At 41.9% G+C, this 6,000-nt stretch overlaps 1 long non-coding RNA gene across 6 annotated transcripts in view; it reads left to right on the top strand.

Moving 5' to 3' along the window:
• Nucleotides 1–2,310: 2,310 nt before the first annotated feature.
• LOC138760185 (uncharacterized) overlaps nucleotides 2,311–6,000 on the top strand; it is a 49,658-nt gene continuing 45,968 nt past the window's right edge. For 3 of the 6 annotated variants that reach the window (XR_011355497.1, XR_011355495.1, XR_011355496.1), the window contains exons 1-2: nucleotides 2,311–2,432; nucleotides 3,685–3,798. This is a non-coding gene — a long non-coding RNA (uncharacterized lncRNA). The remainder of the gene's footprint in view (nucleotides 2,433–3,684; nucleotides 3,799–6,000) is intronic. The other 3 variants (XR_011355499.1, XR_011355494.1, XR_011355498.1) reach the window with 1 other exon arrangement.

Here is a 6,000-nt window from a genome sequence, read left to right as displayed (position 1 = left end):
ATATAAGGTGCTGTTCTTCACAATTTTCTGACGACCATCATAAGCAAGATTAAGAGATGGCAGAATTAAGTTGATGATGCAAGCAAGACCAATTGATGTCATACTCATGAGGAAATGCCGCTGTTGCAGACAACTTTGTGTTTCAACAAACAATAATATCCCATTGTGGTGATAACACAGGTTTTTAATCTGGGCTGATGACATCGCTGATTATGTCACTTTCTGTCCATGTGACAGAAGCAGGGATGAACATAAGACTAGCATGCAAGCCTGGAGGTGTCATTCTTGCACTGGACTCCACAGCGACTTCCCTGCATATACATGAACTTGACAACGTGTACAGTGATTCCACAATGTGTACACTGATGTCTAAAGTAGCTCAGTATAGAATACTTCGATAAACCGTAATATTATTTAAAGTACAACCTGAGCGTCTCCATCAATGGTGTGTGACATTTTTAAACCAAAACTAGAGAACATTTTGCCATTTTAATCACTTGATGTTTATAAGATTTTGATTTGCATCAATTGGCTGCTGGCCTACTCTTCAAAATAACCATCCATGTGATCGTTCCTGATGTTAAGAAGTGACAGAAGTTGCTCGATAAGGACACAGCCGTCTTTTGTGCATGCAATCCACAAATGTTTGTGGCACAAAGACTCCTCTAGATACGTCAATCATTCCAAGTGTTTATTCAAGAGACTCTGCTTCTCCAAACACAAAAGAAATATTTGATAAAATTTCAGATATATTGACTTCATAATTAAAATATAATTATTTTTATACCTTTGGGTTTCACTGTGCAGGTTAAGATTTGCCATTTTCCACTCTTGTATCATTCCTACTCTTGGTTGCAATTCATGTATACCTTATCATACCACTCTTTTACATCTGGCAATGTCATTGGCATTAAAGTGCAGCGACTGCCGGTGACATTAACTTTTTTGCCATTTCCTTCTGGTATGTATGATGTTCAATTTTTTTTGCACTTTAGTCTGTCATATTATGTAGTTGCGGAACTTTAATTGCTCTTGGCTCTGCTGGGTGATACATTGCCTGAGCTGTCATGAAGGGCAGCTATTCCACTCACTCACTTGAAGTTTAAGGCAACCTGCATCAGCTTACATTGGTTGCTCCACATTGCCACTGGAAGGTGCTGAGCTGCATATAGCCCAGTCGTTTTCAACCTTTTTCTTCCCCCTCACATACCACCTTCAGTAACCCCTATGCCATCGGTGCTCTATGGTTAGTACGGGATTGCTGAAGGTGGTATGTGAGGGGGAAGGGAAAGTTGAGAATCATTGCTCTAGACCCAATTGTTACTGAAATATTTTGCTTGAGAAAAATTGTCATTGCCCATTTCCTTTGGAGTTATGAAACCGTGCACATAACGAGTCAATTAGGTACAATTAAAACAGTGGTTTTCAAACTTTTTCTTTCCACCTACATGCCACCATAAGCAATCCCTTACTAATCACAGAGCACCTATGGCTCAGGGAATACTTAAAGTGGTATGTAAATGTAAACAAAAAGGTTGAGAATCACTGAATTTAGTCCATTATTGTGCAGTTGAGTTCAAATATTTCCCCTCCTGCATTATCAATGGGGTTGTAATCTTTTACTAATGACTGACTAAGCTGGAATATACACGCACACACACCCAAACAGTCCTGTTACAACTTATTTTTCGGACCATGCATCACCTCAACAGCAATAACTTGCATTTAACCAGTGCTTTTAAGGTAGGAACACACTTTACATATGTGGTGATATGATTGTATGTACTGCCTGGCCCGCCCTCCTGGTGACTTCCTGTCCTGGTCTCCTCCCCCATGTGACCCAGGCCATAAAGGTCGAGTCCCATCTTCCTCTCCTCATTTTCCCTAGCCTGGACCCGGGCCAGCAGTCTCTTGTATGATAAAGCCTATCGTTCCCCTCAGTCTTTGTCTCCGTAATTATTGGGGCAACTGATAGCGCCCAATAACATGCATACCTTCAAACACTAGCAAGGGATACAGAAATGGATGTTCCAAAAACACGCCCATTAACGTAGGTTTTAGGAACTACAAAGACAAAGGTTCAAACAAAAACCGGTCCAGTGACTGGAGAAGACGCAATTGCCAAGGGTGGAACGATGAAATGTAGACATTAGGGAGAGACTCATTTAGGGGGTCCTATGGTCGGGGAGGAGTGAGGTCATGAATTTAAAGGTAAGCTCAGACTCAGCGGGAAGAAGCTGATTGGGCAATTGAGGTCAGGTGACCCAAGCATCACAATAAAATGGAGGGACTGTGTAGAGGAGCAGGCATCATTGGGGTGTACTGAGTCAGATTGGTAAGGCTTCAGTGAGAAGAGGCTGAGATGATGGTGCAAGAGTTCAAGTAAGGCCAACCTGTATGAGGAACAAAAAAAGATTCAGCAAGTAGAGCAGGTTTATATTTATCTTAAATATCTTTTTCACTAGTCATTAACAGTGGGAATGGTAACCAAGGCAGGGCAATGCTCTTCTTGCAGAATGTGGGTCATCAGGAACACTTCATCTGTGAGAAATGCATCCAGCTGTAGCTCCTTACAAACCGAGTTAAAGAATTGGAGATGGATGAACTCTGGATCATTTGGGAGGCTAAGGGTGGTGACAGACAGGAATTACAGGAACACTACAGCACATAGGAGGCAGGAGGAGGGTAGTTGGTGATAGCCAGGAGAGGAAAAAGGAAAAGGCAGGCAGTACAGGGTTCCCCTGTGACCAATCCCCTCAATAACAAGCATACTATTTTGGATACAGTTGGGAGAGGGAATAACCTACCAGGGACAAGCCACAGTGATCAAGTCTTTGGCACGGAGTCTGGTCTTGTGGCTAAGAAGGTAAGGGAGGAGAAGAGGCCAGCTGTAGTGATAGGGGATTCCACAGTTAGGGGAACAGATAAGAGGTTCTGTGGAAGTGATCAAGAATGCTGGATGATATGTTACCTCCCTGGTGCCAGGGTCTGAGTTATCTCGACATTCTCAGGAGGGTGGGTGACCAGCCAGATGTTGTGGTCCATGTAGGGACCAAAGACATAGATAGGAAGGGTGATGAAATCCTACAAAGAGAGTTCAGGGAATTCAGGCAGAAAGTGGAAGGACAGGATCTCCAGGGTTGTGATCTCAGGATTGCTGCCCATGCCACGTGCTAGTGAGGTTAGAAATAGGAGGATAATGCAGCTTTACGCATGCCTAAAGGCATGGTGCAGGAGGGAGGGCTTCAGGTTTCTGGATCATTGGGCTCTCTTCGAGGGCAAATGGGACTGTTCTGATGGGACAGATTTCATCTGAACTGGAGGAGGACTAATAGCCTTGTGAGAAGGATTACTTGTGCTGCTCCAGGGGGTTTAAACTAGATGAGCAGGGGGATGGGAACCATCCCAGAGTAGATAGAGGAGTAGCGGAGGGAAAAGATGATGTGAAAATTGGATGTAGCATTAGAAGTCAACAGGTTGTACATGGTGGAAATTTTCTCAAGTCCATTTATTTCAATGCAAGGAGTATTGTAGGAAAGGCAGATGAGCTTAGAGCATGGATTGGCACATGGAATTATAACATTGTGACCATTAATGAAACTTGATTGCAGGAGGGTCCCCTTGAAGATCAGAGTATGGAGTCAAAAAAGATGGGGAAGATCTTAAACAATTTTTTTTCATCAGTATTTACTCAGAAAAGTGGCACCATCAAGGGAATTTAAGAAGACAAGCAGTGAGGTCATGGAACTGATATAGATTAAAGAGGAGGAGATGCTTGTTATCTTAAAACAAATAAAGGTAGGTAAATACCCAGAGCCTGATAAGATATACCCTCAAACCTGGAGGGAAGCTAATGCAGAAATATTCTATCCTTAGCCTTGGATGTGGTGCCGGATGATTGGAGGATAGCTCACATAGTTCTATTGTTTAAAAAAGGCTCCAAAAGTAACCCTTGAAAGTATAGGCCGATGAGCTTGATGTCAGTAGTAGGTAAATTATTGGAAGGTGCTCTAAGAGATCGGATACACAAGTATTTGGATAGCCAAAGACTGATTAGGGATAGTCAATATGGCTGTATGTGTGGTAGGTCATGCTTAATGAATCTTATAGAGATTTTGGAGGATGTTACCTGGAAAGTTGGTGAAGGAAAGGCTGTGGATATTGTCTACATGGACTTTAGTAAGGCCTTTGACAAGGGCCCACATGGGTTATTGGTCAGGAAGGTTCAGATGCTCAGTATTCATGGTGAGCTAGTAAACTGGATTCAACATTAGCTATACAGGAGAAGACAGAGAGTAGTGGTGGATGATTGCTTCTCAGAGTGGAGGCCTCTGACTAGTGATGTGCCTCAGGGATTGGTGCTGGAACCATTGTTGTTTGTCATCAACATCAATGATCTGGATGATAATGTGGTAAATTGGATCAGCAAGTTTGCAGATGACACTAAGATTGGAGGCATTGTGGACAGAAAAGATGATTTTCATATCTTGTAGAGGGATTTGGATCAGCTGGGCTGAAAAATCGCAGATGGAATTTAATGCAGACAAGTGTGAGGTGTTCATGCAAGATAAATTGTAGGGCACTGAGGAGTGCAGTACAGCAGAGGGATATGGGAATACAGATACATAGTTCCCTGAAAGTAGCATCATAGGTAGATAGATTTGTAATGAGAGCTTTTAATAACTAAAGACATATAACTATAAAACAACCATCCCCCTCCTTGACTGATCAGAGCAAAAGTAAAAGGGTGGCCTGCAAGGGACTATGGGTAGGAGCGCTCTTGGGAGATGTGTCCAGTCAATAGCAGCCAATCACAGTATAACAGTGGTTTACCACAATGGGCTCAAGAGTTCCCACACCTTTCCAAATGTCTCCTACATGTACCTTTTCACTGCACTAACAAAATATGTGTTAACGTTTCAGCCTTTCCTTTATTTCCTGGTATAATTTCTCCTGCCGTTGTCTCTTTCAGCTCCCCATTTAATTCACCACACAATAACTTTATGCACAGTTGAAGAAGCTCCTGTTATATTGTTCATTTAACAAAGGTAAAGGTTCCACGACTGCCACGTAATACTACATTTAGAAATAACACATATGAAATTCTTTAACTATTGTCTACCATAAGGCAGGATTTGTCGAGCGCCCCTCACAGAAACCTACAGTAGTTGGTGTTCCTTGGCAGTCTCCCCTCCAAGTATTGACAAGTCCTGTGCCTGCTTAGCTTCTGAGATCAGACAATCGCAGGCGTATTCAGGTTATTATGCTGTATTATTCATCTTAACATTTATGCTTCCTTTAACACTCACAATCTTTATCCACCTCAGTTAGTCATGGTTAGATGTTTTTTCAAGGTTGTTACTTACATTTCATTCATTTTTTTTGTTTAACTCCTTACCCTTGTTTATTTGGATCTTAAAATCTATCCCAAATGTACCCTAAAGCCCACTTAATGGCTTCAATTGAATTCAAAACTCCAGTTTGCAAGTGATCCGTTTCTCTTATGAAACTAGACACAAATCTTTTATTTTTCCATTGAGAATGCTTTACTGTGAGATCGCTAATAAACCATGTGCTATTACACAAGGTGAAATTTGAAAAGGAGAGCTGAATCGCTTTGACTGTGACCTGTGGTTTAAGGGAAGCACTGGTGTCCAGCCTTTCCCAGGTAACCTGCTGACGTGCCTTGACCTGGAAAGTGCTGAGTGACAGACGCTGGTGTCTCTGTCGCTCTGCTGTCACTGGAAGTTTGAGCTGGGGTTCCTGGGTATTTTCCGGGGGAATTTGTCTTCCTCGTACCAAGCAAGACAGACAGACCCAGCATCTAACTGCAATGGGAATTTCCATTCCCAGGATTAGAAGGGGAGAGCTAAGTGTTCTTAATTTAAAATTATTAAATTATTTTAAATGGTTTTATTGTTGGGATTTAAAAAGTTTTAAATTTTATTGCTCTTATGTTTTCATTTTTTAAACATTTCCAGTATCTGTGGATTGTCCACA

The sequence above is a fragment of the Narcine bancroftii genome, chromosome 4 (genome assembly GCF_036971445.1).
Source record: "Narcine bancroftii isolate sNarBan1 chromosome 4, sNarBan1.hap1, whole genome shotgun sequence".
Taxonomy (NCBI): domain Eukaryota; kingdom Metazoa; phylum Chordata; class Chondrichthyes; order Torpediniformes; family Narcinidae; genus Narcine; species Narcine bancroftii.
Note: the sequence above shows the minus strand (reverse complement) of the source record. Positions and strands in the feature narration are given on the sequence as shown.